The sequence below is a fragment of the Schistocerca nitens genome, chromosome 6 (assembly GCF_023898315.1).
Source record: "Schistocerca nitens isolate TAMUIC-IGC-003100 chromosome 6, iqSchNite1.1, whole genome shotgun sequence".
Classification (NCBI taxonomy): domain Eukaryota; kingdom Metazoa; phylum Arthropoda; class Insecta; order Orthoptera; family Acrididae; genus Schistocerca; species Schistocerca nitens.
Window position 1 is genome coordinate 134,721,769 of NC_064619.1, and position 24,083 is coordinate 134,745,851.

Sequence of the window (24,083 nt, forward strand, 5' to 3'; positions counted from 1 at the left end):
GAGATGCCCGAGTTATGAGAGTTACTATGTGAGCACGATCCGGACGTGTGTCTGTCATAAAAAGGAAATTTGTTTAATTGGATGTCACAAAATTTATGTATGATGACTTTTGAACATTATTAAGGTAAATACACTGTTTGTTCTCTATCAGAATCTTTCATTTGCTAACTATGCCTATCAGTAGTTAGTGCCTTCAGTAGTTAGAATCTTATACTTAGCTGGCAGTATTGGCTCTCGCTGTATTGCAGTAGTTCGAGTAACGAAGATTTTTGTGAGGTAAGAGATTCATGAAAGGTATAGGTTATTGTTAGTCAGGGCCATTCTTTGGTAGGGACTATTGAAAGTCAGATTGCGTTGCGCTAAAAGATATAATGCGTCACTTTAGTGTTGATCAGGATAAGTGAAGAGAAAACTGTCTGAGTACGTTGAGTTGCCGGCCGCGGTGGCCGTGCGGTTCTAGGCGCTCCAACCCGGAGCCGCGCTGCTGCTACGGCCGCAGGTTCGAATCCTGCCTCGGGCATAGGTGTGTGTGATGTCCTTAGGTTAGTTAGGTTTAAGTAGTTCTAAGTTCTAGGGGCTGATGACCACAGCAGTTGAGTCCCATAGTGCTCAGAGCCATTTGAACCATTTTTTTTTTACGTTGAGTTTTGCTCAGCTGTTTGAAAATCAAATAACGTAAGAGGTTTACCAGCACAGTCATTTACAATTTTCCAAAAGGGTCGTTTTAGTCTTTCCTCGATCCATATACGAGAACAGGGAACGGAATTACTAGCATTGGTACAAAATACCCTCCGATGTAAACCGCATGGTGGTCTCCGCAGTATGTATGTAGACGCGAATGCAGAGCCACAGGATTGCCGTCTTTATTTATATATGGATCTACATGACTGCTCTGCAATTCACACTTAAGTGCCTGGAAGAGGATTCATCGAACACCTTCACACTATTTCCCTACCATTCCACACCCGAACAACGCGAGGGAGAAAAGAACACTTAAATCTTTCCGTGCGAGCTCTGATTTCTCTTATTTTATTACGATGACGATTTCTCCTTGTGTAGGTGGGCGTCAGTAAAATATTTCCGCATTCGGAGGAGAAAGCTGGTGACTGAAATTACGTGAAATGATCCCGCCGCAGCGAAAACCGCCTTTACTTTAATGACTGCTGACACCCCAACTCACATCCGTGACACACTCTCCCATATAATGCGATAATACAAAAAGAGCTGCCCTTCTTTGAGCTTCTTCGATTTCCTCCATCAGTCCTATTACGGCGTTCTGAAAAGTTATGTCTCCAAATTTTTTATTCTGTTCTCATATCGGTTGAAGTATAACACGTCACGCATATTACGCGTCCGACTCTCCCGCTTCGCTGCAACAAGTTGCAACCCATTGCCGCTAGAGCGCTTCGAATTGTAGCGTGTAACTACAGGTATGTCGATCTATGAGAAACAACTTGCTGTAATCGAGTCTCTAACCACAGAAAACATGCCTCCAATTGAAATCCATAGAGGATGATTGCATCAACTTCAGTAATGTGCGACGTCTGCAACAATCCGACGCTTTGGGTTCAATATCCTCGGTCACCCTCCATACAGTCCCCACTTTGCCCCATCCGATTTTTATCTGTTTCCAAAGCTTAAAGAACACCTTAGAGGACTTCACTTTGAAAGTCACGCAGCGTTGCAAGCAGATGTGAAGCAGTGACGGTATCAACAAACTGGTCTTTCGTTGGGAGAAATGGGTTCGTCGCCAGGGTGTTTGTGTTCAGAAATAATTATGTAGACATGAAGAATAAAGGTGCAGAATCTTCGTAAGGTTTGTTTTACATATTTACGTAATTCCAACATAGTGCTGGTATCAGATCAGCAGCTCATATATTTGTATTTATTAATTAAGGTTTCCGTTAGAGTTGCAAATAATATTTTATTAGTGACTAGTTTCGAACTTTTCGTTTATTCTCAGACCGTTGCCTATCTAAGAAGCTCCGATGTTATTGACAAAACATGAAAACATGAAATACAAACGTTTTGTGTGCACTGTGTACAGAAGTGAAATAAATCTTTTGTGACCCACATGCATTAGCAATGTTTCACTGTACATAATATATTTCTTCTTACATCAGATCAGTATAACAAATGTTAGTTGATTGTATCACGATTGTATTGATACACGTCTTAAGCTGTTTACACATAAAAATTTGACAGTCGCTTTCGGTTGTTTATTGTGTGTCTGTTTGCGTTCTCTCTCTCTCTCTCTCAGAGATCATAATGTTACAAATAAATACATAGATGCCGTGTTGTTAATGTCTCAGACATTATCGCAGTGTTTTATAAATTACTGATATCTCATGAGCTAACTGCTTTGCGGTATCATGAATTATTTTTAAAAAAGAGCAACAAATGATTGTTTTAAAATTCGGACTGTCGTTCATCAATTTGTCCGGCTCCTTTCATCTTTCGTTTATATATTTCTCAATCTTTAAGTATGTCTAACTTCATTCCTCTAGGTGCAATAGTACTGACAGTACCACATCGTTTATGTTTCGTGCTTCGCAAATGATGAGCAAAAGCAGTCTTTTTGTTTGGACTGATATGATCCTTGTATCTAGTTACAAAATTCCGACCAGTTTCGTCTATAGAAAAACGATCTCATGTTCCACATTGTAAGCTGTCTACACCAGATGAGTAACACTTTTTCATTTTTTTGGAATTTTATACCTTAGCTTAAATCTAAATTGACCCGTAGTTCGAAATGCCATTACATTTCAATGTGACAAACGTTATTTCCTTGTTGTTGTTGTGGTCTTCAGTCCTGAGACTGGTTTGATGCAGCTCTCCATGCTACTCTATCCTGTGCAAGCTCCTTCATCTCCCAGTACCTACTGCAACCTACACCCTTCTGAATCTGCTTAGTGTATTCATCTCTTGGTCTCCCTCTACGATTTTTACCCTCCACGGTGCCCTCCAATGCTAAATTTGTGATCCCTTGATGCCTCAAAACATGTCCTACCAACCGATCCCTTCTTCTAGTCAAGTTGTGCCACAAACTTCTCTTCTCCCCAATTCTATTCAATACCTCCTCATTAGTTACGTGATCTACCCACCTTATCTTCAGCATTCTTCTGTAGCACCACATTTCGAAAGCTTCTATTCTCTTCTTGTCCAAACTAGTTATCGTCCATGTTTCACTTCCATACATCGCTACACTCCATACAAATACTTTCAGAAACGACTTCCTGACGCTTAAATCTATACTCGGTGTTAACAAATTTCTCTTCTTCAGAAACGCTTTCCTTCCCATTGCCAGTCTACATTTTATATCCTTGTACTTCGACCATCATCAGTTATTTTTCTCCCTAAATAGCAAAACTCCTTTACTACTTTAAGTGTCTCATTTCCTAATCTAATTCCCTCAGCATCACCCGATTTAATTTGACTACATTCCATTATCCTCGTTTTGCTTTTGTTGATGTTCATCCCAAGACACTGTCCATTCCGTTCAACTGCTCTTCCAAGTCCTTTGCTGTCTCTGACAGAATTACAATGTCATCGGCGAACCTCAACGCTTTTACTTCTTCTCCATGAATTTTAATACCTACTCCGAATTTTTCTTTTGTTTCCTTTACTGCTTGCTCAATATACAGATTGAATAACATCGGGGAGAGGCTACAACCCTGTCTCACTCCTTTCCCAACCACTGCTTCCCTTTCATGCCCCTCGACTCTTATAACTGCCATCTGGTTTCTGTACAAATTGTAAATAGCCTTTCGCTCCCTGTATTTTACCCCTGCCACCTTCAGAATTTGAAAGAGAGTATTCCAGTTAACATTGTCAAAAGCTTTCTCTAAGTCTACAAATGCTAGAAACGTAGGTTTGCCTTTTCTTAATCTTTCTTCTAAGATAAGCCGTAAGATTAGTATTGCCTCACGTGTTCCAACATTTCTACGGAATCCAAACTGATCTTCCCCGAGGTCCGCTTCTACCAGTTTTTCCATTCGTCTGTAAAGAATTCGCGTTCCTTATATAGGTTTTATTCGTTTTTGTATTTATTGAGAATTTGTCTAACTAATCTTCTCATAAGCCTTTAGCTACTGCTGCCTTTTTGAGGATGCATAACTCCCGTTATATTTTCGTTTCATGTAAGGGAAGCTTACATAGGCGAGCTGCTACAGCAAAGAAATACGGATTTTTATGCTGTGGTGGGTGGCTGGAGTCATTCCTTATTATTGAATCGGGGTATTGATTTTACGATAAATGGAAAATTTCAACTTATTTTCTATCCCTGTTACTATTAAGTCTAAGAGTATTTAATATGGTGATTCTGCTGAAAGTCATGTGCAGGGCGTGCAGACCCTCCTCCCCTCCCTTTATTATTATAAATGTTATAAATGTATCGTCTACGAAGCGTTTGTGCATAACTGTCTTCTGTGTCAACAGTGGGTTATTATGGAACATCTCCGTCTCTGTATTATTGATAAATATGTCCGCTAATAACCCAGAGACGTAATTGCTTATCGCGAAACCATGCTTCTGTTCATAGACTTTCTCACCAAATTACAAGTAATTAAAACTCAGACTGAATACCAGTAGACCAAGAAATTCTGTTAGTTCGCCCTTTCCCACGGTGCAACTGCGTATTAAATTTCATCTTATTATTTTTAAAGATTCATCTGTTGGGACATTAGCGTGTAGGTTTAAAGCGTCAAATGACGCTAGTAGCACGTCTCCAGTGATCAGCAGATCTTTAGCTTCATTTGAAAAAGCTACTCTATTTGATACGCTATACTTAATCGGAAATCTGAATGGCCCGACAGTTTTTTATACAAAAATCTATTTAATTTTATCATTGGAGCCTGTCTTCTATCAGTAGTAACCCACATTCTTTTGCTCACTTTCTGAAGTTTTATTAAGTTTGTTTTGTTTAAAATCTTTAGGAGTTTTCACATAAAAATTTATGAGGCACTATGTTTTTGCACTCCCTCGTGTATGGGAAGGATTCCATACTGCTCAGTACTACTCAAAAGAGGACGGACAGGCGTAGTGGAGGCAGTCGCTTTAGTAGACCCGCTGCATCTTCTAAGTGTTCTGCCATTAAAACGCAGTCTCGATGCGGCTTTCCCACGATATTTTTTTTATGTGGTCGTTCCAATTTCAGTTGTTCATTTTTGTGATTTATCGTGTGCGAAACTTAACGAATTCCTTTTAGTACATATGAATAACCCCACACCTTTTATTATGTTAACCGCTACTTTTTGCTCCATACAGATATTTAGTCTAAATCGTTTTGCAATTGGTTAGGATTTGTTGATGACTTTACTAGACGATAAACAACAGCATCATCTTCATCTAGTCTAAGACGGCTGTTCAGATTGTCTACTAAATCATTTTTGTAGATCAGAAACAGTAGAAGGCCTGTGACACTATGGGAAAACAAAATATCACTTCCGTTATTCTCGTGATCCATATCATGGAGAGACCTGATGCCGAAATCGATAAGGAATACAGGAAGAGCTTTAAATATGGGGCCGGAGGCTGTGGCCGAGCGGTTATAGGCACTTCAGTCCGGAACCGCGCTGCTGCTACGGTCGCAGGTTCGAATCCTGCCTCGGACTTGGATGTGTGTGATGTCCTCAGGTTAGTTAGGTTTAAGTAGTTCTAGGTCTAGGGAACTGATGACCTCAGATATTAAGTCCCATAGTGCTTAGAGCCACGGGGGGATTCAATAAGTAAGGCAACACATTTTTTTCCCTAAAGCTGGTTGGTTTTATTTAGTATTCCTATACACCATTTTATTCCCCACAATTTTGGATACAAAACCCTGTTTTTCATCATAGTCTCCGTTCACCGTGGCGGCCTTATGCCAACTTACTGGGAGGGCCTATATGCCCACGTGGTACCACTCTATTGGTCGACAACGAACGCAACGTCTTGCTGCATCAATAACGCCCTTATCATCCACGCACTGCTTCCTGCGGTGGGCATCTTTCGTTGAGCCAAACAGATGGAAGCCTTTCTTTAGGTGGTAAGGTCCCCACCGGGTACACTGGACACCCTAAATGGTGGACGAGTGTGTCATCACTAGCAACAGGGACGTCAAGTTGAGCAGCGAGCTGTTTAGTTGTGATCCGTCGATCACCACAAATGAGAGTGTCCGCACGTTCCAGCATTGTAGGAGTCACAGCTGTGTGCGGCCGGCCGGCACGCAGGAATCTACATCTACATCTACATCTACATGGATACTCTGCAAATCACATTTAAGTGCCTGGCAGAGGGTTCATGGAACCACCTTCACAATTCTCTATTATTCCAATCTCGTGTAGCGCGCGGAAGGAATGAACACCTATATCTTTCCGTACGAGCTCTGATTTGCCTTATTTTATCGTCGTGATCGTTTCTACCTATGTAGGTCGGAGTCAACAAAATATTTTCGTATTCGAAGGAGAAAGTTGGTGATTGGAATTTCGTGAGAAGATTCTGTCGCAACAAAAAACGCCTTTCTTCTAATGATTTCCAGCCCAAATCACGTATCATTTCTGTGACACTCTCTCCCATATTTCGCGATAATACAAAACGTGCTGCCGTTCTTTGAACTTTTTCGATGTCCTCCGTCAGTCCTACCTGGTAAGGATCCCACACCGCGCAGCAGCATTCTAAAAGAGGACGGACAAGCGCAGTGTAAGCAGTCTCCTTAGTAGGTCTGTTACATTTTCTACGTGTCCTTGGCAGGACGCAGCCTTTGGTTAGCCTTCCCACATTTTCTATGTGTTCTTTCCAATTTAAGTTGTTCGTAATTGTAATACCTAGGTATTTAGTTGAATTTACGGCTTTTAGATTTGACTTATTTATTGTATAGCCGAAGTTTAACGAGTTCCTTTTAGTACTCATGTGAATGACCTCACACTTTTCGTTATTTAGGGTCAACTGCCACTTTTCTCACCTTTCAGATATCTTTTCTCAATCTTTTTGCCGTTTGTTTTGGTCTTCTGATGACTTTATTAGTCGATAAACGACAGCGTCATCTGCAAACAACCGAAGACGGCTGCTCAGATTGTCTCCCAAATCGTTTATACAGATAAGGAATCTGACAGCTTTGCGCGACCTGATTGCTATGACGACAGACATCTCGCCCAACGACTCACTCTGCCTATGTTGACTGCCACGTCTCCGTAGACATTCTACAAGCGCCTATGAATATCTGCGATGCTCTGGTTTTCCGGCAAAATAAACTCAGTGACAGCTCTCAGCTTGGAACGCACTTCCATTACAGGCGCCATTTTGGAGGCTACGTATAGCCCTGCCACGACCGCGTCATGGGACTAAAGGGGCTGATGCGGGGGAATTCTACGATTCATTGCAACAAATGCCGCTTTTTTTCAACCGAAATTGGCCAAGTAAAAAAATGTGTTTCATTACTTGTTGAACGCCCCTCTTAGATTCACTGAAATTCCAAATCAAAACAAAAAAAATGCAGAGAAGGTGTAATAACTGATCCAAGTTCGTCGCTCTCAGTCCATGAGAACTAAATGGTAAGAACAGTAGATGGCGACTGCAGAAGAATGGCTTACCACAAGGAAGTGTACTTTCTCCCATCCTTTATAATGTGTACACTAATGACCAACCTATACCTCCAGATGCAAGACTGTTCGTATATGCTGGTGACACAGCTGTGGTGGTCCATGGGTCCAATTTTGATGCAATATCTGTAATCTCTCTAGAGCTCTTGAAGAACTGGCTCAATACTACGACGCCAATCACCTCAAGCCAAACCTTGACAAAACCCAAGTATGTGCTTTCCATCTGCGCAGTAGAGATGCTGGAGTTGAGCTCGACGTTACATGGCAAGGTAAGAAGCTAAAGCAATGCCCAACACCTAAATACCTTGGGGTTGTACTTGACAGAACGCTTTCCTTCAAGCATCATTGCCAAAACACCAAGGCTAAAGTCTGCTCCAGGAATAACATGATCCGCAGGCTTACAAACTATGAATGGGGAGCTCAACCATCAGTACTGAGAACATCAGCACTTGCTCTGTGTGTTTCTGCAGCAGACTATGCAGCGCCAGTATGGGAAGCATCTGCACATGCTAAACAAGTTGATGTAAGTGTAAATGTGACAATACGAATTGCTACAGGCTGTCTCAGACCCACACCAACGGGTAATTTGTACCTACTTGCTGGAATTGCCCCATCCAAGATCAGAAGGCAGGTGGCAGCAGACGCTGAGAGAACAAAGAAAGAAACAGATTCTCGACACCCACTGAATGGTCACGTCACTCAGGCTCGGAGGCTTAAGTCTAGAAATAGCTTCATTGCAAGAACCAAGATCCTTGGCGGTTCACAGGAAGATAATAGAGTCCGTAAATAGGAGAATGAACAAACCGCACTGCAGATAATACCAAAAGAGCAAATGGCACCTGGAAACAAACTTCCGTATACAGTGTGGAGAACACTAAATAGGGTGAGGGCTGGTGTACCCAGATGCAAAACTAATCTGTGCAAGTGGGGACTGCTGACTAACGATGATGACGTTCTTTGCGGATGCGGAGAGGTGCAAGACGAGGCACATCTGCTCATCTGCCGACTACTGCCGGAGCCCTGCAGTTTTAGTGACCTGCTACAAGCCAACGACAAAGCCGTAGCGGTGGCTAATTATTGGAAAAATAAAATTTGATGTGGACACGGAAAAGTAAAGTAACGTCCACGAGAAGTGAGTCATGGGAGATCTTTAACAAACGCCCGCTCCCGTGCTGTCCCGCCACAGTTTGGTTCTTACAGTGAGGCAATATTTTCCACGGGTCTGTAACAGCCCGCAGCTTAGGGACTGGGTGGTGGTAGGACACGGAAGAGGCGCGCCCTGCTACATTCGTCATCGTCGGCGCGCGGGCAGAGCCGGAGCGGCGCGGCGGTCGTGTAGCCGCGGGCGCATTACGTGAGCGCGGCGCGCCACGCAGGTGCGGCCGCCGGGGCACGAAGCGCGACCCCCGTGTCACGAACCGCAGCGCCGCCTCGTTACGGTGACCGCCCACGCAATCGCGGCTGCCATCTGCGGCGCGCAGACCACGATCCGCGTTTCTTTATACGCCGGCCGTCCCGCGCGCGCCTCGCAGCTCTCGGCGCGCACACGCACGCGCAGATACCGCGGCGCAGCTTTACGGATGGAGATGCTTTCCGGCCGATAGGTGGGTAGTCGTCCGGGACCCCCGCCGCTATCTCTTAGCCTTGCACGTCATTACGAACTGGAGACACGCAAGCTCGTGTTGCAGCGACGTGTGAAGGCGGCCGAGGGTATTAACGTGCAATAAACGATACTGTCTCTCGGACAAAGTTATTCCGACTGCCGGAACGTTTCCCTTTTTTCCTGCTAAGTACCCCACACAATTTCCGTTCATCTCACCTGGACGCACACTAACATGGCTCATTACATTTCAGTTCTGAATAACAATAATAATTCAATTTTAGTGTTATAACCATCTTCAGCAACTGCACTTGCCATTATTGAAATACAATAAATAACCACTAGAACTTACATTAAGGTAGTTAATCATTTATTATTGCAGATACTAATCCATCTACAACCTAAAGGTGGGCCGGCCGGAGTGGCCGAGCGGTTCTAGGCGCTTCAGTCTGGAACCGCGCTGCTGCTACGGTCGCAGGTTCGGATCCTGCCTCTGGCATGGATGTGTGTGATGTCCTTAGATTAGTTAGGTTTAAGTAGTTCTAAGTTCTAGGGGACTGATGACCTCAGAAGTTAAGTCCCATAATGCTCAGAGCCATTGGAACCAACCTGAAGGTGGTGATTTATTCTTGCTACAGGTGTTAGCTATATTTAAACAGTTACCTATAAAAATTCTATTCTGTAAGTTACAGATGCTCCACTTTATGCTTAAATGTAGTGTTTACGGTTAATAAGCACTTTTAATCATTCACGATCAGGTAGTCAAACCTATTGCACGTATTTCATACAACTTTCGTGAATGTAGCTACTTATATTTACTTCACTAAACGTATTTAGGACTTTTTATACATTCTGAACTACTTTTATTTCTCCTATAGTTGTTTTTGACTCCTCATGTTAGCTACTGACTAGGAACTACTGTATTTCTCCATTGACTCAAGTTATCTTTTATTGCTTCTCGCTCGCTTGGTGCATCTTGCTTGCTGTTTGGGCATTCGTGTTTTCTGCCACCTCGCTGCTTACATCTCTACACCGGTTCAGCGATGTGTTATAAACCTTAGGGTACAGTATAATTGGTATGAAAGTCACTAGTTACACTTCTTTCACGAGTCGTACTTGCAACCTGCTTATATCCCAGTAACAGTTGTTTCACGGTAATGCAATTATGCCCACGCTACATTTACTATATAGTCACTTTCCGACACGCAATATTAGCCAATGATTGGGCATTGTCTCTCCACTTACTCCAATATCAGTTCCCAGCCCCATTATGAGCTTCGCCCTCTGTTGTTGCTGACAGCTTTCCTGCTAGCGAGCTACTGACCTGACTACAACTGTTTGGAATTTGTTCGCACAACCGGCACGGCAGCTCAGCATGTTCGGTTAGAGGGTTAGCTACCCTCTGTAATAAAAGAAAACGAGTGAACGAATTAACGACCAACCTGAGCCTGTGTCATGGGACGTCCGCCCCGAATAAATACAACGAGCAAAATGAGATCGACAAATAATTTTTAAAAAAAGGGGGAGGTAGCGTTCATAATGAAAACGTCGTCCGTTCCAGGTTAGAATCCCACCGCTGCTTAAATTTTTATTAATAATCAGCACTGGCGGCCGAAGCTTCCTGAGTAAGAAGTCAACCTCATTCTGCCAACGGCCTTGACAAGGAGGACGGAGGAGCGGACAGAGGTTCAGGGCAGTCACTTGTCCTAGGGGTGGGAAACTGCCCCTAAAGGCGGCAGAATCAGCAATGATCAACGGCATGAGGATGCGGAAGGCAATGGAAACCACTGCATTAAAGACACGTAACGTGTGTCCACAGGACATGTGTCTTTCAATTGAAGAAATGTCATGATGATCTCTCCATTGGCAAAACATTCCGGAATAGTCCCCCATTCGGATCTCCGGGAGGGGACTGCCAAGGGGCAGGTTACTACGAGAAAAAGATTGAATAATAAACGGGAGGATAACGTTCTACGAGTTGGGGCGTGGAATTTCAGAAGCTCGAATGTGGTAGGGAAACTAGAAAATGTGAAAAGGGAAAAGCAAAGGCTCAATCTAGATATAGTAGGGGTCAGTGAAGTGAACTGGAAAGAAGAAAAGGATTTCTGGTTATATGAGTGTAGGGTAATATCCATAGCATCAGAAAATGGTATAACGGGAGTAGGGTTCGTTATGGATTGGAAGGAAGTCAGAGAGTATGTTACTGTGTACACTTAAGCGGTGCGGATCTCCCGCATCGTCCCCTACGCTCCTCGGAGTATGGGTCTTCATCATCACAGTTAAGTGATAGGGTTATTCTTATCAGAATCGACAGCAAACCGACAACGATAGTTCCGGTATACATGCCGACGTCGCAGCCTGAAGATGAAGAGATAGAGAAAGTGTATGAGGATACTGAAAGGGTAATACTGTATTTAAAGGGATATGAAAATCTAATAGTCATGGGAGACTGGAATGCAGTTGTAGGGGAAGGAGTAGAAGAAAAGGTTACAGGAGAATAATGGGCTTCGGACAAGGAATGAGAGAGGAGAAACACTAATTGAGTTCTGTAGCAGGTTTCAGCTAGTAATAGCGAATACTCTGTTCAAGAATCACAAGGGGAGGAGGTGTACTTGGAAAAGGCCGGGAGGTACGGGAAGATTTCAGTGATATTACATCATGGTTAGACAGGGATTCCGAAATCAGATACTGGATTGTAAGGCGTACCCAGGAGCAGATACAGATTCAGATCACAATATAGTAGTGATGAAGAGTAGGGTGAAGTTCAAGACATCAGTCAGGAAGAATCAATACACAAAGAAATGGGATACGGAAGTAGCAAGGAATGACGAGATACTCTTGAAGTTCTCTAAGGGTATAGATACAGAAATGAGGAATAGCTCAGAAGGCAGTACAGTTGAAGAGTAATAGACAGCTCTAAAAAGGGTCATCACAGAAGTTGGGAAGGAAAACATAGGTACAAAGAAGAAAACATGGGTAACAGAAGAATACTTCAGTTGATTGATGAAAGGAGGAAGTACAAAAATCTTCTGAGAAACTCAGGAATACAGAAATACAAGTCGCTGTGGAAGGAAATAAATAGAAAGTGCAGGGAAGCTAAGACGAAATGGCTGCAGGAAAAATAGGAAGACATCGAAAAAGAAACGACTGTCGAAAGGACAGACTCAGCATACAGGAAAGTCAAAGCAACCTTCGGTGACATTAAAAGCAAGGGTAGTAACATTAAGAGTGCAACGGGAATTCCACTGTTAAATGCAGAGGAGAGAGCACATAGGTGGAAAGAATACATTGACAGCCTCTATGACAGGGGAGATTTGTTTGAGTGATAGAAGAAGAAACAGGAGTCGATTTAGAAGAGATAGGGGACCCGGTATTAGAATCAGAATTTAAAAGAGCTTTGGAGGACTTAAGATAGATAACATTCCATCAGAATTTCTAAAATCGTTGGGGTAAGTGGCAACAAAACGACTATTCACATTGATGTGTAGAATGTATGAGTCTGCCGACATACCATCTGACTTTCGGAAAAGCATCATCCACACAATTCTGAACACAGCAGGAGCTGACAAGTGCGAGAATTATCGCACAATCAGCTTAACAGCTCATGCATCCAAGTTGCTTGCAAGAATAATATACAGAAGAATGGAAAAGAAAATTGAGGATGCACTAGATCACGATCGGTTTCGCTTTACGAAAAGTAAAGGCACGAGAGAGGCAATTCTGACGTTGCGGTTAATAATGGAAGGAAGACTAAAGAAAAATCAAGACACGTTCATAGAATTTGTCAACCTGGAAAAAGCGTTAGACAATGTAAAATGGTGCAAGATGTTCGAAATTCTGAAAAAAGTAGGGGTAAGCCTACTATTCAACAAGTATATCGAGGAAGCAATGATGGAAATAAAAGAAAGGTTCAGTGGAATTAAAATTCAAGGTGAAAGGGTATCAATGATATGATTCGCTCATGGCATTTCTATCCTGAGTGAAAGTGAAGAATTACATGATCTGCTGAACGGAATGAATAGTCTAATGAGTGCACAGTATGGATTGAGAGTAAATCGAAGAAAGACGAAGGTAATGAGAAGTACCAGAAATGAGAAGAGCGAGCAACTTAACGTCAGGGTTGATGGTCACGAAGTAGATGAAGTTAAGGAATTCTGCTACCTAGGCAGTAATATAACCAATGACGGACGGAGCAAGGAGGACATCAAAAGCAGACCAGCTATGGCAAAAAAAAAGGCATTCCTGGCCAAGAGAAGTCTACTAACATCAAATATCGGCCTTAATTTAAGGAAGAAATTTCTGAGAATGTACGTCTGGACTACCGCATTGTATGGTAGTGAAACATGGACTGTGGGAAAACCGTAACAGAAGAAAATCGAAGTATTTGAGATGTGGTGCTACAAACGATTGAAAATTAGGTGGACTGAGAAGGTAAGGAATAAGAACGTTCTATGCAGAATCGGAGAGGAAAGGAACATGTGGGAAATACTGATAAGGAGAAGGGATAGTATGATAGGGCATCTAGGGTGAACTGTAGAGGGTAAAAACTGTAGAGGAAGACAGAGATTGGAATACGTCAAGCAAATAATTGAGGACGTAGGTTGCAAGTGCTACTCTCAGATGAAGAGGTTGGCACAGGAGAGGAATTCGTGGCGAGCCGCATAAAGCCAGTCAGAAGACTGATGAAAAAAAAAAAATTGTTGGAGTTAACTTACTTTATGTATCATTAGTTTTTTTTATTTATTCCTTATTACGCTGCTTACGCGCACTTAGATTTTCGTTAATGCTTTAATACAACTACAATTGTGCAACTTTTTTTAAAATTTTATCGTCTTTTTGTCCCCCCTCCGCCCCCCCTCCCTCTCCCGTGACCAATCTCAACATGTCCGTGTCATTAGCTGATTAATCCCAGTTCTGGCACAATGTCTGCTTCTTTATAACATTTTCGTACAGGCGCTATGACCCAATGTAAGCGTTTACGAGCTCTTTTTGTGTTAATGGATTCATGGTCTATTACACATTGCTCTAGTACTTTTTTAGGGTCACAATAACATGCTGCATGCGTTTTATTTTTGACACTCGCAAATAATACGATAGTTGTCAATAGGTAACCTTTTAGTATCTTCAGATTTAAAAAAAAAAAACATAATTTTTCGTTCTTAAATTTTAATTTTCTTCTCTAACTTTTACTTATTAGTGAAATATGTTTCCGTACAGACTTCAAAAGAAGAGCACTAGGTGCCTGAAACCGGTTAAGGAAATAGAATTTCTTTTGTACCACTAATCGCTGATTATTTCAATAAATCGTAGCTGCCTGTAGCATCCAGAAGACAGCGTTTTTATTACCTGACTGTCCGCCTGCTTAGTTGAGTGGTTACATGCTTGCCTCCCATGCAGCAGGCCCGAGTTCGATTCCCGGCCGCCTTAGTGATTTTCTCCGCTCGTGGACTGGGTGTTGTGTTGTCCTCCTCATCATTTCATCCTCATCACAGGCGCGCGAGTCGCCCAATGTGGCGTCGAGTGCAATAAGACTAGCACTTGGAGGCCGAACGTCTCCGCATGGGGACTCCCTGCCGGCGATGCCATACGATCATTTCATATTACCTGACTGGAAAAATATACAGGGCTATTACAAATGATTGAAGTGATTTCATAAATTCACTGTAGCTCCATTCATTGACATATGGTCACGGCACACTACAGATACGTAGAAAAACTCACAAAGTTTTGTTCGGCTGAAGCCGCACTTCAGGTTTCTGCCGCCAGAGCGCTCGAGAGCGCAGTGAGACAAAATGGCGACAGGAGCCGAGAAAGCGTATGTCGCGCTTGAAATGCACTCACATCAGTCAGTCATAACAGTGCAACGACACTTCAGGACGAAGTTCAACAAAGATCCACCAACTGCTAACTCCATTCGGCGATGGTATGCGCAGTTTAAAGCTTCTGGATGCCTCTGTAAGGGGAAATCAACGGGTCGGCCTGCAGTGAGCGAAGAAACGGTTGAACGCGTGCGGGCAAGTTTTACGCGTAGCCCGCGGAAGTCGACGAATAAAGCAAGCAGGGAGCTAAACGTACCACAGCCGACGGTTTGGAAAATCTTACGGAAAAGGCTAAAGCAGAAGCCTTACCGTTTACAATTGCTACAAGCCCTGACACCCGATGACAAAGTCAAACGCTTTGAATTTTCGGCGCGGTTGCAACAGCTCATGGAAGAGGATACGTTCAGTGCGAAACTTGTTTTCAGTGATGAAGCAACATTTTTTCTTAATGGTGAAGTGAACAGACACAAAATTTGCGAATCTGGGCGGCCGAGAATCCTCACGCATTTGTGCAGCAAATTCGCAAGTCACCAAAAGTTAACGTGTTTTGTGCAATCTCACGGTTTAAAGTTTACGGCTCCTTTTTCTTCTGCGAAAAAAACGTTACAGGACACGTGTATCTGGACATGCTGGAAAATTGGCTCATGCCACAACTGGAGACCGACAGCGCCGACTTCATCTTTCAACAGGATGGTGCTCCACCGCACTTCCATCACGATGTTCGGCATTTCTTAAACAGGAGACTGGAAAACCGATGGATCGGTCGTGGTGGAGATCATGATCAGCAGTTCATGTCATGGCCTCCACGCTCTCCCGACTTAACCCCATGCGATTTCTTTCTGTGGGGTTATGTGAAAGATTCAGTGTTTAAACCTCCTCTACCAAGAAACGTGCCAGAACTGCGAGCTCGCATCAACGATGCTTTCGAACTCATTGATGGGGACATGCTGCGCCGAGTGTGGGAGGAACTTGATTATCGGCTTGATGTCTGCCGAATCACTAAAGGGGCACATATCGAACATTTGTGAATGCCTAAAAAAACTTTTTGAGTTTTTGTATGTGTGTGCAAAGCATTGTGAAAATATCTCAAATAATAAAGTTATTGTAGAGCTGTGAAATCGCTTCAATCATTTGTAATAACCCTGTAATACAGGCGAAGGATGAAGTTTACGTCAGTGTGACTAGGAAAGTGAAAGCACATCACACTATCAAAACATTTTCTTTAGTAAAATGCACATTCTTGGACATGTAAACTGAACAAGAATGAACATTCACGATAGGAAAAATAAATAATAAATAGTGATATCGCATGATTTGCTGGGAGTACCACAAGACAGATGTTGAGCCCCTGGTGCAAGCCTTTCCAATTAGTCGCTCGGCGACTTACACGGATCAGGCAGAACACTGTGATCCAAGACCTACTATCGACATAAACCCGTCCAGACGATGGCAGCGTCACTGACGAGGAATGGCTGCTAGTCAGACACACGCGCGGTGTATGTAGTACCGGCGAGCGACCTGTTCGTGTGTAGAACGGGGAGGGCGCGCGATCTATCTGAGTTTGAGCGAGGGCAGATTGTGATGATCCAGAGGCTTGGCACGAGCATTTCGGAAATCGCACGACTTGTCGGGTGTTCTAGGAGTGCTGTGGTAGGTGTCTCTTCAATATGTGGCGAAACTGTTACGTCTGCCACATACGGCCCCTGCCAGGCAGAGTACACTCAAGGCACCCCTGTGTACCATATAACATACACAAGCACTTGCAGGCGCAACCAAGAGGAAAACAATTCTTCAAAATAAACAGAACTTGCTTGCGACTAATGCGAACCTTTTTCTGCAGAGGTCGCCTCACAGACACAGGGGAAGTTGGAGTACTCCGCCGATCTCCACCGGCTTTATAAGGCCAGCGCAGCAGCAGTACAGCCATTCCCCTCCGCCGGTGTGCCACAAGGCTCCGTCCTCTCCCCCCTTCTGTACCTTTTGTACACGGCGGACATGCCGCCGCCGTCACCCCCCGTCCACCTTCTCCAGTTTGCCGATGACACCGCCTTCCTTGCCCTTGCCCCCACGCTACAGCGCTCCCAACACCTTCTCCAATCCCATCTTGACCGGTTCACGGCTTGGTGCAACCAGTGGTTGCTCGAGGTCAATCCCTCCAAAACCCAGGCGATCATTGTAGGCAAAACCACCCCTTCCTTCCGCCTCCTTGATTTCTATCTCACCATCTATGGCTGTCCTACCGCCCTCACTCCCACCCTTAAGTACCTTGGCGTCACCCTCGACCGTCGCCTCTCCTGGACTCCCCACCTCCGGACAATCCAAGCCAAGGCACGCTCCTGACTCAGTCTCCTCGAGCTCCTCTCTGGCCGTACGTGGGGTCTGGACCCCTCCACCATCCTCCACACCTATAAATCCCTCATCCGCCCTATCCTTTGTTATGCCCATCCGGCTTGGATCTCCGCTCCCCCTACCTTTTACAAATCCCTCCAAATCCTTGAACACCATGCTCTCCGTCTCGCCTATCGCATGCGTCTCCCCTCTCCCACGTGGATCCTGTACGATCTCATCCCCTTCCCCCACCTCCTCCTTTCCCTTGAAAGGATACGGATCCTGTACACCTCCCGTAAACTCGATCCTCCTCACCCACTAGTCTCCCCGATCCTCTCCCGCCCCCGCCCCCGCCCGCTGCCGCGCCTGTACTCCCACGTCTCACCCGGTCTCCATCTCTCAACCCTCCTTACCCTCTCCCAAGGTGGCTTCCACCAGCTCCCCCTCTCTGATGATGTCCTCCTCCCCTCCATCTACCCCTCCTATCAACTTTGACCCTGCCCCACCCCCCCACTTCCGGTGTCCTTTCCTTTAGGCACCCTCCCTCCCTTCTCTTCCCTTCCCTTCTCTTCCTTTTCCCCCGTCCCCTCCATCGACCCCTCTTCCCTCGGGCTTCCCCTCCCCCTTCCTCCCTCCCCCTCTCTCCCCTGCCCGTGGCATCTCTGCTCTCCCCTCTCGCTCTCCCACTCCCCTTCCTCCTCCTCCTCTCTTGGCTGGTCCCCAGACTAGTACACGCTCAGTGAACATTCGCTCGCTGGAGATCATCGCCGTCAGTGTTTCGTGTGTGTGCCTTCGTTTCTGTGTAGTGTTTTTCTCCGTCACACCTACACCGTTTCACGTGCCGTCGCCATCATCCATGTTTTGTGCACCGTGTCGCCTAGTGTTAGTGTTGTTTCTCGTCCAGCGTGAACGGCTCCATGTTTTTTCGATTTTTAGTGTCTACATTTTTTGCCCACCGTTTTTACTGTCTACTCTGTGCCACCTTTATGTACTACTTGTCAACCTCAAGGCTGAAGAGCGGCGTATTGTGCTGCTGACAGCCCGCCTTTGTATAAGGTGTTTAAAATCACAATAAAGAAAAAAAAATGCAGTACAGCCAATTCCTCGCCGAGCTAGGACCAGCTCCGACGGACCTCACCCACGCTTTTGATGAATAGTCGTCTACATGTTGTTTGTTTTCTTTGTGTGTGTATAGTGAATGTTCGAGTGTAGTTCAGTTTCAATAAACGACATTGTACTGAGTGTGCTACAAAACTGAGTATTCTTCAGAAACCAAGGTGCAACCACGTCCAGACGTTGTGGGGTTGGGCGGCCTCCCCTCATTACAGATGTCGGACGTCGTAGGCTGGCAAACGGATAAAACAGGACAGGCGGCGAACTGTGGCAGAACTAACATCAGACTTTGTTGTTGGGCTACAAGTGCGTCTTAACACACAGTGCACCGAACACTCCTAACGAAGGGCCTCAGCAGCCGACGACCCATGTGTGTCAATGTTACCACGACGACATCGGCAAATACGACTGAAATGTGCATGTGACTGTCGGCACTGGACGTTGGAGCAGTGGCAGAGCGTAGCATGGTCTGATAGATCTCAATACCTTCTTCGTCATGCCGACGGGAGGGCGCGAAACCGTCGTCTTCCGGGGGAACAGTTCCTTGGCACCTTTACTGCGGGACGGAGACAAGCTGGTGGCGGCTGCATTATGCTTTGTGGAACGTTCACGTGGGTATCTGATGATCCGGTGGAGCTTGTTCAAGGAACCATGGTGGCCAAGGAGTATCGTACACTGATTGCAGACCACGTGTACCCTTTCATGACGATTATGTTTCCCGACGGCAGCGACATTCTTCAACAAGACAATGCATCATGTCTTAAGGCCAGGAGTGTGACAGAGTGGTTCGAGGAACACAGTAGCGAATTCCAGCTGATGTGCTTCCCCCCCCCCCAACCCGCCACATCTGAACCCGACCCTAACAAATCTGTGATATGATTAAACGTGGCGTCAGAGCTCATCATCCCCCTCCCCGGAACTTACGGGAATTAGGCGGTTTGTATGTGCAGATGTGGTACCAACTCCCTCCAGCGATCAACCAAGGCCTCATTGATTCCATGCCAAGACGCGTCGCCGATTCTATCCGTGCCAAAGGTGGACATACCGGCTATTACATCTACATCTACATCCTTACTCCGCAAGCCAACTGACGGTGTGTGGCCTCTATCGGTTCTCCCTTCTATTCCAGTCTCGTATTGTTCGTGGAAAGTAGGATTGTCTGTATGCTTCTGTGTGGGCTCTAATCTCTCTGATTTTATCCTCATAGTCTCTTCGCGAGATATACGGAGGAGGGAGCAATATACTGCTGGACTCGTCGGTGAAGGTATGTTCTCGAAACTTTAACAATAGCCCGTACCCAGCTACTGAGCGTCTCTCCTGCAGAGTCTTCCACTGGAGTTTATCTATCATCTCCGTAACGCTTTCGCGATTACTAAATGATCCTGTAACGAAGCGTGCTGCTCTCCGTTGGATCTTCTCTATCCCTTCTATCAAACCCTATCTGGTACGGATCCCACACCGCTGAGCAGTATTCAAGCAGTGGGCGAACAAGTGTACTGTAACCTACTTCCTTTGTTTTCGGATTGCATTTCCTTAGGATTCTTCCAATCAGTCTGACATCTGCTTTACCGACGATCAACTTTATATGATCATTCCATTTTAAATCACTCGTAATGCGTACTCCCAGATAATTTATGGAATGAACTGCTTCCAGTTGCTGACCTGCTATTTTGTAGCTAAATGATAAGGGATCTATCTTTCTATGTATTCGCAGCACATTACACTTGTCTTCATTGAGATTCAATTGCCATTCCCTGCACCATGCGTCAATTCGCTGCAGATCCTCCTGCATTTCAGTACAATTTTCCATTGTTACAACCTCTCGATACACCACAGCATCATCTGCAAAAAACCTCAGTGAACTTCCGATGTCAACCACGAGGTCATTTATGTATATTGTGAACAGCAACGGTCCCATGACACTCCCCTGTGGCACACCTGAAATCACTCTTACTTCGGAAGACTTCTCTCCATTGAGAATGACATGCTGCGTTCTGTTATCTGGGAACTCCTCAATCCAATCACACAATTGGTCTGATAGTCCATATGCTCTTACTTTGTTCATTAAACGACTGTGGGGAACTGTATCGAACGCCTTGCGGAAGTCAAGAAACGCGGCATCTACCTGTGAACCCGTGTCTATGGCCCTCTGAGTCTCGTGAACGAATAGCGCGAGCTGGGTTTCACACGACCGTCTTTTTCGAAACCCATGCTGATTCCTACAGAGTAGATTTCTAGTCTCCAGGAAAGTCATTATACTCAAACATAATACGTGTTCCAAAATTCTACAACTGATCGACGTTAGAGATATAGGTCTATAGTTCTGCACATCTGTTCGACGTCTCTTCTTGAAAACGGGGATGACCTGTGCCCTTTTCCAATCCTTTGGAACGCTACGCTCTTCTAGAGACCTACGGTACACCGCTGCAAGAAGGTGGGCAAGTTCCTTCGCGTACTCTGTGTAAAATAGAACTGGTATCCCATCAGGTCCAGCGGCCTTTCCTCTTTTGAGCGATTTTAATTGTTTCTCTATCCCTCTGTCGTCTATTTCGATATCTACCATTTTGTCATCTGTGCGACAATCTAGAGAAGGAACTACAATGCAGTCTTCCTCTGTGAAACAGCTTTGGAAAAAGACATTTAGTATTTCGGCCTTTAGTCTGTCATCCTCTGTTTCAGTACCATTTTGGTCACAGAGTTTCTGGACATTTTGTTTTGATCCACCTACCGCTTTGACATCAGACCAAAATTTCTTAGGATTTTCTGCCAAGTCAGTACATAGAACTTTACTTTCGAATTCATTGAACGCCTCTCGCATAGCCCTCCTCACACTACATTTCGCTTCGCGTAATTTTTGTTTGCTTGCAAGGCTTTGGCTATGTTTATGTTTACTGTGAAGTTCCCTTTGCTTCCGCAGCAGTTTTCTAACTCGGTTGTTGCACCACGGTGGCTCTTTTCCATCTCTTACGATCTTGCTTGGCACATACTCATCTAACGCATATTGTACGATGGTTTTGAACTTTGTCCACTGATCCTCAACACTATCTATACTTGAGACAAAACTTTTGTGTTGAGCCGTCAGGTACTCTGTAATCTACTTTTTGTCACTTTTGCTAAACTGAAAAATCTTCCTACCTTTTTTAATATTTCTATTTACGGCTGAAATCATCGATGCCGTAACCGCTTTATGATCGCCGATTCTCTGTTCTGCGTTAACTGTTTCAAATAGTTCGGGTCTGTTTGTCACCAGAATGTCTAATATGTTATCGCCACGAGTCGGTTCTCTGTTTAACTGCTCAAGGTAGTTTTCAGATAAAGCACTTAAAAAAATTTCACTGGATTCTTTGTCCCTGTCACCCGTTATGAACGTTTGAGTCTCCCAGTCTATATCCGGCAAATTAAAATCTCCACCCAGAACTATAACATGGTGGGGAAATCTACTCGAAATATTTTCCAAATTATCCTTCAGGTGCTCAGGCACAACAGCTGCTGAGCCAGGGGGCCTATAAAGACATCCAATTACCATGTCTGAGCCTGCTTTAACCGTGACCTTCACACAAATCATTTCACATTTCGGATCTCCGTCGATTTCCTTCGATACTATTGCACTTCTTATCGCTATAAACACGCCTCCCCCTTCCCTGTCCAGCCTGTCTCTGAGGTATACATTCCAATCTGAGTTTAGGATTTCATTACTGTTTACGTCTGGTTTCAGCCAACTTTCTGTCCCTAGTACTATATGGGCGTTGTGACCGTTTATTAATGAGAGCGGTTCTGGGACCTTTCTATAGACGCTCCTGCTGTTTACTATTAGCACATTAATATTGTTATTCCCTGTTTCATTTTGCCTACTCCTACCTTGCCGCGTCTCAGGAGGCGTCTTGTCGGGCCTAGGGAGGGAATTCTCTAACCTAAAAAACCCCCATGTGCACTCCGCACGTACTCCGCTAGCCTTGTAGCCGCTTCCGGCGTGTAGTGCACGCCTGACCTATTCAGGGGGACCCTACATTTCTCCACCCGATAGCGGAGGTCGAGAAATTTGCACCCCAGATCGTCTGAGCCTCTGGTTTAAGCCTTCCACTCGGCTCCAAACCAGAGGACCGCGATCGGTTCTGGGAACGATACTACAAATAGTTAGCTCTGGTTTCACCCCGAGAGCGAGACTTTCCGCCTTCACCAATTCCGCCACCCGCCTGTGTGAACTGAGGATGACCTCTGAACCCAGGCGGCTGGAGTCATTGGTGCCGACATGAGCAACAATTTGCAGTCCGGTGCACCCAGTGCTCTCTATCGCCGCCGGTAGGGCCTCCTCCACATCTCGGATGAGACCCCCCGGCAAGCAGACAGAGTGAACACTGGCCTTCTTTCCCGACATTTTCGCTATTTTCCTAAGGGGCTCCATCACCCGCCTAACGTTGGAGCTCCCAATAACTAATAAACCCCTCCCCCCGTGTGCCTGCTCGGACCTTGCTGAAGGAGCAGTCACATGTCCACTCACAGGCAGAGCGGGCGATGCCACACGGCCAGCCTCCACATATACCCTTCGCCTCGTGCGCCGCGAACGCCGCTGAACCCGCCACTCCCCTTGGGGAGAGGGTGGCCCAACCGCGCCCGGTACCCGCGAAGATGTCTCGACAGCAGGGACAGTGGGTGAAGCATGTAACACCTGGGGTGTACCTTGCGACGCACCAGACTCCCCACTGCCGCTACGCTCCGAGGCAGCAGCCTGAAGACGGCTGACCGCGGCCATAAACACGTTCAGCAGTTCGCGAACAGTGGCCAGCTCCTCCTGCGTCCGTACACAGCAGTCACACATCCTATCCATCCTAAGGAATCAATTTACTGAAGAGAGTTAATCAACTTTTAACTAGACTGCTAATTCACTAAAGGCGGCTGACTATTGAGTAAACTGTGATTGCTAGCCACTTCTTGCAGAAAACAAAGAAAATAGCACCACCTGTCTCTGGACTGTATTGAAAACAAACACTAACACTACTGGCACTATGGTTGACTAAAGGGACTCTCTCTGACTGTATTCAAAGCAAACACGAAATCTATGGAACACTATTAATAGCACTCGACAAATAAAGCTTCCTAAAAGCAAAAACACACGGAAGAAGAAGTGACAAGTAAGAAAAATACAGTTGATACTTAAATTAAGGCAGCTCGCTGCACAGCAGACGTGAAGGTGACGGCGGTTAGGTATGTGGTCATAATGTTCTGGCTGATCAGAGTTCGTGCCTGTGGGTAGATCGTAGTACGTACCAGAATTTACGATTACCATGATTAAGAAAGGCGGCGGATACATCTGCGTTAGCTTTATTAGTCCACACAAATACATACAACTCCGTCGGACCAGGATTCAGATCGCAGTACTCTCTGTCTCTCTCTGCTAGTCCAAATATCGTTCTCTTTCTTTGGTGGAGGGGCCTCTAGAGACTGCGTCGAGATCGATCCTCCCCTACGCCATTTAAAGCCTATGCACTTGTACCAGTGGTTTTCACCCTTTTGGGCCACGTTTGCCTTGTCTTGAACATAGACACTAGCGTATCATTTCGACCATGACATCCGACTCGGAATATGCGGTAAATAAGCTTAACCCCTTACCACTTACTGAGACAGATATGGCACACACCACTTTTCTAATTG